The 12,328-nt window shown below is 46.0% G+C and overlaps 1 long non-coding RNA gene across 1 annotated transcript; it reads left to right on the top strand.

Annotated features, from left to right (window-relative positions):
• Positions 1-1,015: 1,015 nt before the first annotated feature.
• LOC131479550 (uncharacterized) lies at positions 1,016-11,520 on the top strand. The gene is made up of 4 exons (XR_009244960.1): positions 1,016-1,145; positions 10,024-10,149; positions 10,484-10,617; positions 11,303-11,520. It is a non-coding gene; the product is annotated as an uncharacterized LOC131479550 (long non-coding RNA).
• Positions 11,521-12,328: the final 808 nt, after the last annotated feature.

Here is a 12,328-nt window from a genome sequence, read left to right as displayed (position 1 = left end):
CTACACCTCGCTCACACAGGTGCATCATCTGCAAGTCTATAGTCAACACAGCTACCCCAAGTTCACAATGCTGATGGTGGTGGTGGTGGGTGAGGGAGACAAGTTGGGTTCAAATCTCAGCACTACATACCCCCTGGGTACGAGTGCTGTCACCTCCCAGTAATTCCCCTTTCTCATCTGTAAAGTGAGAATAACAGGAACTGATAGGTTTGTTGTGTGCAGTCATGAGATAATTCAAGGCAAATGCTGGGAACTGTGACTAGCAAGCAGTGAGCCATCAGGAAATGGGAGCTGTTTGCTTCTTGCTGTTTGCTTATTAATACTACCTGGTAGGATTGTGAAAGTGGCGTGAAATGGCTCCAGGTCTGAGCATGGATGAGTTACCCAGCTGTATAATTCAGCCAGGTCTTTCAGAGGGCTACCACCCGTCCATGTCCCCTATCCCAGACATGTGACACCTCTAGCTGCTTCCGTCACCCAGTCATTTGTCACTCCAAGGTGTTGCATTTTCTCACTGAAGCCCCAGACATGCAGAGATAGACTGTTATTCCCACGGTGCCTGCCCCAGTCCTGACCTGTGGGATCCAGGAGCCTAATACAAGGACCCTTTGAAGTCACAATGCTTTGAAATATGTCATGAAACAATAGTACCTAGAACAGATGGGCTGCTGGGCCCGGCGGCATGGCCTAGCAGCTAAAGTCCTGGTCTTGAACGCCCCGGGATCCCATATGGGCGCCGGTTCTAATCCTGGCAGCTCCACTTCCCATCCAGCTCCCTGCTTGTGGCCTGGGAAAACAGTCGAGGATGGCCCAAATCCTTGGGACCCAACACCCACGTGGGAGACCTGGAAGAGGTTCCTGGTTCCCGGCATCGGATTGGCGCGCACCGGCCCGTTGAGGCTCACTTGGGGAGTGAAACATCGGATGGAAGATCTTCCTCTCTGTCTCTCCTCCTCTCTGTATATCCAGCTTTCCAATAATAATAAAATCTTAAAAAAAAAAAACCACAAGAACAGATGGGCTGGCTCTTGCTGGCTGTCTCAGGTGCACTTGGGGTTCAATGTGTCCAATGGCAGAGCCTATGACTGATTTGGCTCAACCTGACGGCTTTGCATGAGCATCCTGGGTAACACTGCAAATGTCAGGTAAGCCAAAGTCCTTTAGGGGTCCAGAGACTCCTGCCAGGATAGGGCGGGCCAAAGTGGGAGTGGCGGGTATCCTTCTTGTATGCATAGTACCATAAAAAAAAAATTGGGTCCTTTTGGGAGCATTTTTGTCTGAGGATTGGAACTTTATGGGGTCTTCACAGCTTTTATTGGACATCAGACTGAAATGCCTATGAATATAATTGTTGACTGAATTCCATCAAAGCTTGATTCACTGCCTGAGGCTTTCAATTAAGAAAAAGAAATACGGTTTTCATTTGGGGTGGAAAAGACAGCCCTCTGCAATATTGCCTCTGCGAGGTAATGCCCACTTTAGCCAAAGTCTTCCACGCACTCTCTTCTGCTCTACAAGAATTCCGAGACACTGATATGGTCCCCGGCGGATGTGCCGATGGTATATTTAGCATTTGATTCCTGAAATCCAGGCTCTGCGACCTTCCAGCCATCGTTCTGCAACTTGGTTTCCATAGAAACTAATGTTTGTGTTTATATCTATGCAGCCTCTGTTTCTATCAGACTTTATTTCTCTGAGCAGCTGGTGCAAGTCATTGCAACAAGATGGACGTTAGTGAGGACACAAAGCCCCCACGCTATGACAACAAGAGCCGTGTTTAACTCCAAATCAGAGTGGCTCAAGGTGAAAATAAAAGGTGTTGGAAAAGGCATCTTACACAGCAGTGTGGCCCAGAATGCAGGTGATCTAGTATCAAAAACACAGACCTGCTCCACAATTAAAACTACACTCTGAAGACGGCCGGGGGACAGGGGGGTCTGTCAACCTATCTCTCCAACGTCTCTCCCCAGGAAAATCTAAACACAGTGAATGCATCTAGGGGCCCAGCTGGACTCCATAGCCAGAGCAAAGATCTTTGTTTGGACCCGGATGTTCTGGGTAATATATTTATGCAGATTGCTAGGATTTGCCCATGAACTTGACTGTGTTCCCCAGAAGCTCCTGCGTTACACACGTGGTCCCCAAAGTCTTCTGTCAATGGTTAATGCGTTAACATAGGTGGTTAGAGGATTAAGGGTGGAGACTGAACCCAGTGATGGTATCTGGAGATGAAGCCTTTGGGAAGTAATTTGACTGGATCAGGTGGTTGGTGTGGAGTCATTGGTGGAATCCTGAGACAACAGACATGGCAGGCAGACAAGCTGCTCCCTGACTTGTGGCATCCTGGCTCACGATGTCACCCTTCTGTACCAGGTGTCTTGTCATCCACCACTCTCCTCACATGTAAGGACACTAGGCCTGCCCAATTTCGGCTTTCACAAGTAGCTCCGCTCAGGTATCTTAAGGCACTCCTGCAGCATGGCTCATGTCCTCATTATTCTCAATACTTCTTGGCCTATTTTTCTAGATCTTTCCCAACAGGCCATCTGTATAGCATCCTTTGCAAAGCTGAGGTCACCACCAAGTCTGATAGGCAGATAATGGATCTTCTCCTGTTTAGTATTGTTTCCCTGTGCTGTTGACATAATTGACAGTTTCGTTGCTTTATTTTGTTCATCCACTCAACAAACACTGAGTTGTTACCATGTCTGGTGTCACATCTAACGATGAGTGACAACAACGCCCCCTTGAGTGTGTCAGCAACACTTACCCCATGCCCTGTAGAGGTTTCCTTTCATCCCCATAAGGACCACTCAGGTGCATGAGCCAGCTACCAGGGGGCAAGGCATAAACAATAATTCTCCCAAGATCATACAGCAAGTGAGCTACAGTGGAGAGCTGAGGTCGCAGCGATGGCATCCTGTTACACTGTCCCCACAGCTCTACTGTGAAGTTCACAGGCCAGCGGGAGAGACCAAGGGATCCAACATGATTATGGTGCATGGTCTATGGGGGCTGCATTGTATCTCATCCATGCTACTGCACAAACATGAAAAGGGGAGGACAAGGTCTGTTGAGGATCAGGGACTAGAACAACGTTTAACAGGAATGAGTTCTAGCAGCTGAGGCTGAAAGACTAAGAATCCTTCAAGTAAAGAAGTAAACAAAGTGCTTCCCCAGCAAACAGCATCACCAACCCAGTGCAACAAAAGCACAAAAGGCAAGCTGTGTCATCGTGAGCCTGCGCGCTGTGGATTCCCTCACTGGAGTTGCACTGCGTTGAGCTGCACTGTACTCCTTTATGGAAACAGGTGTGTCATTCAGAGCATTTTAATTTCATGTTGTTGTAAATTTCCTATTTTTCTTCCTGTGGTTGACTTTGATTTATGGCTTTTCATTGACTAGGATGGACAGTAACTGTCTAATAGAGACTATCATATCCAGATGTGAAGACGCAATGAGTATGCATCTCTACTTGCAAATCAAAGATGGACTCCCAATGAAACTGTTAGATATATCTTGACAATAGGATGCTGGAATTTCTGCCATTGTTCATATCTACAATGTCAGGATACTCTTAAATGGTTTGTGAAGGATTATACCACTGTAATAATATGGAGGGAATCAGTGCAGGGGGAAGGAGGAGAATTTGGAAGAAGGGAAAGGAAATCCTAGAGTCTATGGAACTGACTCATAAAATAACTAAAAAAAAAATTTTTTTTTAATTTTAAAAGGTGTATGCTATCTACATTTTTGCCTCTGTAAACAACTGTGGGACCACCTCCACCAGCCAGCTCTGGAGTTTGTCATCATGACACAACTTGCCATGTTTTCCTCACAGCCTCTGATCCCCACTGTTGAACTTTCTGTTTCCCTGCATTTGACAGCCCCCTGTATTTCCTGTGAGTGGAACTGTATGATGTTGTGTCTGGTTTACATCACTTGACATCCTTTCCCCGACCCTAGCTAACTTTTAAGGGTTGAATTAATTGTGGATGCCACATGTGACAGAGAGAGGAAATGGGTAGACACCTATTGGCTTGCCTGCCCAGGCTCTGTCTTCTAGAATCGTCTGTTTTCTCCTTCCAAGCACTAACCTACAAGAGAAAGAGCCACGTTCAAACTCACTCTGTTGATCACATTTGATAGGTTTAGCAGTGACCTCTGCTTTGAGCCAGCCCTTGAGCCTCTGCTTAGAAATGGGACCACAAGAGTCCCACTAAGGAAACAGAGGAGAAAACCCCTTTTGTATAGACAGAGGTAGATAAGGGAGGGGCTTACTCAGTTCTCTGCAGCCATTTGCTTTGCTGAGGCATGGCTTCTCACTGTTCATGAGTATTTTAGGTATTTATGAAGCCAAGAGTTGGAGAGAAAGAGGCAGATACAGAGAGATCTTCTATCAGCTGGTTCTCTGCCCAAATGCTTGCAATGTCTAGGACTAGGCAAGGCGAAAACTGGGAGCTGGACTTTCAGTCTTGGTCTCCCAGCAAACTGAGCTGTGTCTGCTCCCTTTAGGCTATGTAAGAGCAAACCATTAGCATTGGTATCCAATCTGGGATGCAAACCCAATAACTCCAGTATGGGAGGCGAGTGTCCCACCCTGCAACTTAACCAGGAAGCCAAATACCTTGATTTCTCAGGGATACACCCTCTAGCCTTCAATCATACCTATTGTTTCTGTTATCTTGAGTCCTGGTCAATCACTTGGAAGCAGAAGAAAAACATAAAACCCTACTCTCTGTTGGCTTCCCCTGAACACAAACTTGGCCATTAAGAAGGGAAAAAGCAAACAGCTTTGCCTTTAATGCCAAGCTCCAACAGCAGGAGGTAGGGGTGAAGTGTCTTCTGAGGGCCTTGGCCTGGGATGAGCTCCTGTTCTTATAGCCAACACTTCCTCCAAGGACATCTGTCCATGGGTCCCTGCCCCCAGCACACCAGCTGCCTGCACTTCATGTCACATTTCCTGCCAGCTTCCTTTCTGTATCTCAGCTTTCCAATTAGAAATCGCTTGCTTTGCCTTCCTTCTTTTTAAGGCAAAGAGCTCAGCATTATTCCTTGTTATGCTTGCTGTGTTTGCTTCCATAGCTTTCCCCATCTTTTTAAATAGCTTGCAACACTTTCAGTGGACCCCACTGGACTTCCTCAAACTGCTTTCTCGTCCAGCTTCATACTGTTGGTGAGTTTGGCCACTGCCAACTCCCACATGGAGTCAGACACAATGTTTCCATAACACGCTCAAAGTCACTTTTCATTTTGCAGTTCAAGGACAAAGTCAATTTGTCACCTACAAAGGCAAGCCCTAATGCTGCGTTCTCATGGTGACAGCATCTCCAGGCCCCTTTGATTGGAGATACACCCTGATTGGTGGGTCAAGTGGGGCAAGTAGGGCACAGAATTTGTGGAGGATCTGAGGTGTCAGCATTCCACTTGCACAACTCCGAGACTGAGAGCCTCCTTAAGTTGTGCACTCTTGTGCAGAATGTTCTGCACCTCAGCCTCCTTTTGGCCAGGGTTGTAGCTCATCACTCTCCCTAGCAATGTTCAGATGCCATGAAGTTTTCTGTAAAAAGTTTTCTTGAGGATTGGCACTGTGGTGTGGCAGATAAAGCTGCTGCCTGCAATGCCAGCATGCCACATGGGCGTTTGTTCAAGTCTCAGTTGGTCTACCACCCATCCAGCTTCCAGCTAATGCACCTGGGAAAACAGAAGAAAATGGACCAAACACTTGGGCCCCTGCACCCATGTAGAACACCTGGATGAAGCTTCCGGCTCCTCACTTTGATCTGGCCCAGCACAAGCTATTGTGTCTATTTGGAGAGCCTACCAGCAAATGGAAGATCATTTTATCTCTTTCTCCTCTCTCTCTCTGTTAAGTCTGACTTTCAAATAGACAAATACATTCTTACAAAAGACAGTTTTTTGAGGATACAGTTTTTCCACACCCTGGGGAAAGCACTGGGGCCTGGACCTAAGAGGAAGCTGTGGTATAGCTTTGTCCAGTGTGATTTGCTTCTTAGCTTTGCTGATTCTTTCCTTGGAGTTTCCATTTTGTAAAATGGGAGCAGCAACTTTTCACTTGTAGAGAGTTTGGGAGGATAGGATGTGCTTGGAGGATGCTATGGGTTCCTCATGGTGTCTGGCATCTAGTATACTGGTCCCAATGAAGTCCATCGCCACTGCTGTTATCTCTGTGTGGTTTTATAAGGACTTGAGAGAAACAGGCCTGAGGCATCTCGTGTATTTCTGCTTTCAGCCCTTGACCCACATCGGTTTCTTTCATCCTAATGACAGCAACCTGAGATTTGCATCGTTGTTGACCCATTTTGCAAAGGAAGGAGTGGAGGAAAGAATAAGGAGCTGGTGGGTGGCGGGATCCTGCCTACCTGGCCCAGAGCCCATGAACCTTCTAGTGATCTCTTCTTTGGAATCTGTGAAGGAGATGGGAGGAGGCACGGGGAGAATGCTCATGGATTTCAGAGCCAGGCTGTGCGGAGGTGAAAATTCTTAATTCATTCACTGTGCCGTTGGGCAAATGTCTTGGAAGGTTGTCTGTAAAATGGGGATCACAAAATCCCTGGAGGTCTGGGAAAGCCCACACCATGTAAATATCAATGTTGGCTGCTTGCCTTTCACTTTTACTGTAACCCACTGCGTACAAACCTTGCAGCCATTACAAGGTGCCTGGGCCATATCAGGGGCCCAGGGGATGGAGGTTGCAGGGGGCTCCTCCTTATCTTTCAAGAGTCCTCACCTCAAATAAAGGAAGAATAAAAGACAAACATCTTTAGTTGACCTTCTGCTAACAGATCACACTTTTCCTGGGCACCTAGGGGTCGTGTCTGCCAGAGACCTGAACTACGGCCACTGCCAAAAATGTCTACTCTTTGTTTACTTCCTCCCAACTCTCATCTTCATCTCCCCAAAGAGGCAGCCTAAACATTGGAAATTTGGAATTTCTCTTTCAGTGCACATGAACTAGATTGTAAACCTTGAGAGCAGGGACCAGATTCTCCTTCTTCAAACCAATTGCTATAAGGCCTTAGTCCAGGACACAAATCAGTTAGTTTTTAGAGAGTGAAAGGAAGGAACTTGTGAAGAGAAGACAGTCACATGGGGGTGGGAAGGATAGGTGTAGACTCCCTGTAGAATAGGAACACACCCCCGAGGTACATTCCCAGCAATGACTCCCAGAGGACAGCATAAAATACAGCAACTTTATGGAGATGTAGTTCACATCCCATGTAATTCACCACTGCTCTTCGGGACCACAAGTCAGTGGTGTTTACTATGCTCAGAGGGTTGTGCAATCATCATCTCCATCCAGTTCCAGAATTTTTCATCTCCTCCAAAAGAAATGTACACCTGTGGGTAGTCAGGACCCAGTGTTGGCGTACCTACCTGCTCTATTCTGGCCACGTGACATCAATGGCGTCATGTCATAGGAGGTTTCACATGGCTGGCTGTTCTCACTTAGCACTAAGAGTGTCAGGCTCATCTGTGTTGTGACACCAAAGAGTGCTTCAATCCCCTTGATGGCTGAGTAACAGTCCATTGCTTCGACGGATTTCAGTAGGATTTTGGTAGGGGTTGTGTTGAGTCTTTGGAGACTATTCGGCACCCTAAACCATTTGAAAAGTCTTCCAGTCCATGATCATGGGAAAGCATGCCCATCTATCTCAATTTCCTGTCATTTCTACAGACACATTTCAGAACAGAAGCTTTGCACTTCTCTTGTTAACTATATTCTGCTGTTTTTAAAAAAATTATAATCTAAGAGGAATCATTTTCCTAATTTTATTTCTGCCTCCTGTAAGTGCATAGATAATCCATTGCTTTTTTTTTTTGTACATTGATCTTATATTCTACAACCTCAATGAACTCATTTACTAATTCTGGTAGGAGTGGTGTGTGTGTGTGTGTGTGTGTGTGTGTGTGTGATAGGGTTTTCTATATACATGATCACAGCCTGAATACTTGTTTTTCTTTTCTTCTTTTTACCTTGAATCTCCAGTACAATACTTTTACAAGTGCTCTTTTCAATAATGTAAGTTGCCTGTCACTCCTAATTAGAATGTTTTTGTTGGGAATGAGACTGGAGTCTCTCAAACACTTTATCTGCATTTGCTGAGATGACCATATCATTCAAGTTTTACTCTGCCAACCTGGTGTGTGACATCATTCGATTCTCACACTCTTGCATTCTTGGAGTATATCCCACTTCGATGTATTATTCAATTCAATGATTTTTGTTGGGGATATTTATGTCTGTGTTCATATTGGATAATTACCTATCACTCAGTTACGATTTTTTTCTCATGCTTTGATATCAGCCTAATATTGGTCTCACAGAATGAATTGGGAAGTGTTCACTGCTTACCTTCAGAAGTTTGTGAAGACTAAGGGCTAATTCTTATTTAATCATTCAGTAGAATTCACCTGTGAAGCCACTGGCTACAGATAATTCTTTGATCAGAAACTCACTTCTTTGGTACAGGGTCTTCCGAGGATTTTCCCTTTTTTTCTGAGTCTAGATCTGCAGTTTGTGTGTTCTAGGAATTGTCCATTTCATGAGAGCCTATGTCAACAGTTGATGTGCAACTGTTTATAGTATTTTCCTAGAATCATTTTGCTAGTAATCTATTTTGCTTTGGTTTTAAGTGAGTAAATGAATTTAAGAGACAGAGAGACAAAGAGGGGCTGAAATAAACAGATGATCATAATGAGACTAAGTACACAGACATTCCTGAAATGTTCACAATGGTTAGGGATGCTGGCTTGGGATGCGGTTGGGAGTCATGCGCTCAGCCCAGGTCTCCCGCGTGGATGGCAGGGACCTAATTACTCGAACCGTCACCTGCTCCCTTCCCAGGGCCTTCATAAGCAGTGAAGCTGGAGCTAAGTACAGAATCAAGGTACTCTGATGTGGAATGCTGGTATTTGACTGCTAGGTTATATATACCACACACACACACACACACACACACACACACACACCTCCCTTCTGCTTCATTTTTGTAAGGTGGTCAGGAATGTCTACTCTTTCGTCCCTAATTTTAACTCTTTGGTTCTTCCCCATTTTTGTCCTTGTAAGTCTAGCTAATGATTTGTCAATTCTGTTCATCTAGTTTCTTAAAAAGTTTTTTTTTTGTTTTCTTGATCATCTTGCTCATATCTCTCTTGTACTTTTAATTCATTTCTGTTCTATTTTGTGTTACAGTTCTCCTTCTGTTTGCTCTGAGTTTAGTTTACTCTTGTTTTTCTAATTTCTTCAGGTGGAAGGTTAGGTTATTGGTGTGTGATCTTGCTTCTTTTTACAAATAGGCACTTAGAGTTATAAATTTCCCAGTGAGCATTTAAAAATTAAACACAAGGTTGTACGGCTTAGGTCATGAGAAATTATTGAGGCTATAAAGGGAAATACAACTAGTGATGTTTAGACTGAAGTTAAAGGAAGAAAATCAAACTGTGCCAGGTATAAGTGCTGGGGCAGGTGCAGTCCTCCGGTTCCCAACTTCATAGTCTCTGAGAAAGTTCTCCAGGGTGTGGTTCTGCAAAGCGGATGGCATCACGACTCTGGTCCTTGGACTTCATTTGTATTGTGGCCTTCCTTGTCTGTCACATAAAGCCACATATGCAATGCAATTCATCTTCATACTCCTGCATCATTATATTCACTTTTTTTCTTCCAAATAAAAAAAAGTTGAATTGGAAACATTTGCATATGGTATTAGCACAGCAGTGGGGCACAGGCTGCAGAAGGCAGCCAGGGTCAGCACCTGCCTGGAAGACCTGAGTGGTCACCCTACAGCTCAGTGGGGGCTGCCGGAGGGGATTCAGGGACAAGTCCTGGAACACAACTATGGGAGGCTCACCCCATTCACGACACACTTGGTCATTGCCTGCACTGTCACCATGAGTCACTTTTGCATTAAAAAAAAATAAGTAAGTATGGATTTGGGTGAGTATCTTTATAGCAAGTGACATAACCTCTGTCTGTTTCTGTCCACCTCCCCCTCTTTACAGGCTTGGTTTGGTTTGGAGGGAGGGAACGAAGTGTGCACCTAGCCCACGCCAGTTTAGACTGCAGCATGATCAATGATGGGACGAGGCACCATTGTTATTCAGGAACACTGCCCCTGCTCCGTCCCTGTGAGTATTGTCAGCTCCTCACAGAAAGGAGGGCAGGGCAGCAATTGTCAGAGGATCAATATCTCTCGTCTCAGAAGGGCAGAGCCTCAAAAGGGACTTCTCCTAACCTGGGACTTGGGTAGGGGAGAGGAGTAAAGCCCCACCCCAAACACAAGGTGAGCAAGAGAGGCAAACTGGGTAGCCCCCTCCCAGGTCTCCACATGTGAGTTTTCTTTTTTTGTCAGTGAAATGTTGGGTGTGGGAGCTCAAGGGCTGTCTAACTTCATCAATGCACTTGAGCTAGAGATGGGGTTAGAACTCCAGCCACCTGAAGTCCGATCCAGCATGACCTTAGTTTTATAAGACATCTCGCAAACACTGAAGGATCCCTAGGATTGTTTGGAGCTGCTGCTTGGCAATGTGCTGGCCAGCGTCTTGGCAGTGAAGCAATGGCACAGTCAATAAGGTTAATTACAGAATTCAACGAAGGTATGGTTTACCATGCTGTGGAGGGGTGAGGGGAGCTGCTGAGGGATCACTAAGCAGCCCTGGACTGGCGAAGAGGCCTGGGGAAGGAGGGCTGGCAGCGAGGGACTGCCCACCACCTCCAGCCCCAGTCTTTTACGCTCCCAGCCTTGCTTAACACAGAGCTTAGAGGGAGAGAAAATGAGTGCCCAGCCCCTCCCCCGTCACTCCCCCTCCTCTCATCTTCATTGGTGCTTTTGGTACCTGAAGCTGGTAGGCACTGTCCCATTGGCACGTCTCTAGCTTAGCCCATTGGGACCTTAGCTCTAGCAGAACCACGCCTCTTGTATGAGGCTCTGTGAGCCTGTGGTGTAGCGCAGGAGGGGCTATGCAGTGGGAGCTGGACCATATCCAGCGAACACACTCAGCCTGGAGACCAAGCCAGTCCCCTGAGCTGGGAGCTCTAGGCTGAGTTGGGATGAAGGTCGTTAGGCTAAAGAGTAGCTCAGGGGTGCTGCAGGAAGATCTGGGAAAGAGGTCAGTGAGGGAAGAGGGGCAGGTTTCCCAAGAAAGGTCCTTGGACAGAGCCCTAGGGTGCTTAGACCAGGGAGGCCCAGGGCACTGTTAGAAACCAGCCGAGTTTGGGTTTTCATCAGAGAGGAATGGCTCCCTGCGATATCTTCCTGACGGTGGGCTTTGGCCACTCTAGCCTTTCTTCTCGGTAGCCGACCCAGCCTCCCAGCCGTTCCCTGGAGCCCCCGCATTGTCAGTACGCTGCTGGATGGCTACATGGAAACCCAAGCACTCACCTTGTCACCGACCCAAACCCTCAGACCCCCCCGGCAATCCAGCCGTCCAAATTATCTGTCTTCTCAGACGGAACGGCTAAGCAGTCCTTGACAAGCCATATTAAATTCCTTACTATTTTATTCTGTTGTCAATTTTGTACTCATTCATATGGCCAACATTAAATTCAAATAAATTATTTTTGTGGCTAGTCTATTCATTTCAAAGCTGAAAACCTCCTGAAAGAAATGGAAACTCCAGTTCCAAGGCACTGAATTCTGATTTACTTTTGTGAGACGTTTTCCCTTTAAGATGATTTATTGCGGTTTGCCGCTACCCAAACCTCTTTAGGCTCTTCTAGTGGATTTTTTTTTTAAGAATTTTTTTTTTCTGTAGCAACAGAATTAAGTAAAGCACATAAAAGATCAAACTCTGTAAATGCAATAAAAACATCCATTCTCTTATATCTGTTCTAATTGAGATTCAATTTCCCTTTCTCCTTTGACTCTGTGCCGTAGAATCACAGAGCGAGAAGAGGAGCCGGGATTTTATTGCTGTCAGAGTGGGGGAGAGAGAGAGAGGTGAGCGGCTGCTCCTGCGTCTCTTTGTGCCTGCTCTGTGACAGGCCAGGGGGCTCTGCGTGAATAGTCAACATTCGTAGATCGCATCTTGGCAGAATTGGAACACAATGCTGCCTTCAAGGACGTACAATTCTTCAGTAACAAAGAATGATAGAGGCGTATTTCTCCATTGTCAGGTTCTGAGAGCAGAGAGTGGAAAGGGAGCTGGGAGCTCAGCAGGTACACAGGTAGGTGGTGTTGTTATTAATATTTATTTATTGGAAAGTCAGGTATACAGGGAGGAGGAGAGACAGAGAGAAAGTTCTTCCATCTGTTGATTCACTCCCCAAGTGGCTACTGGAGCTGAGCTAATGTGAAGCCAGGAGCAA

This window comes from Ochotona princeps, chromosome 2 (genome assembly GCF_030435755.1).
Source record: "Ochotona princeps isolate mOchPri1 chromosome 2, mOchPri1.hap1, whole genome shotgun sequence".
Classification (NCBI taxonomy): Eukaryota; Metazoa; Chordata; class Mammalia; order Lagomorpha; family Ochotonidae; genus Ochotona; species Ochotona princeps.
The sequence above is the reverse complement of the archived record's forward strand: the minus strand, read 5'-3'. Positions and strand labels throughout refer to the sequence as shown.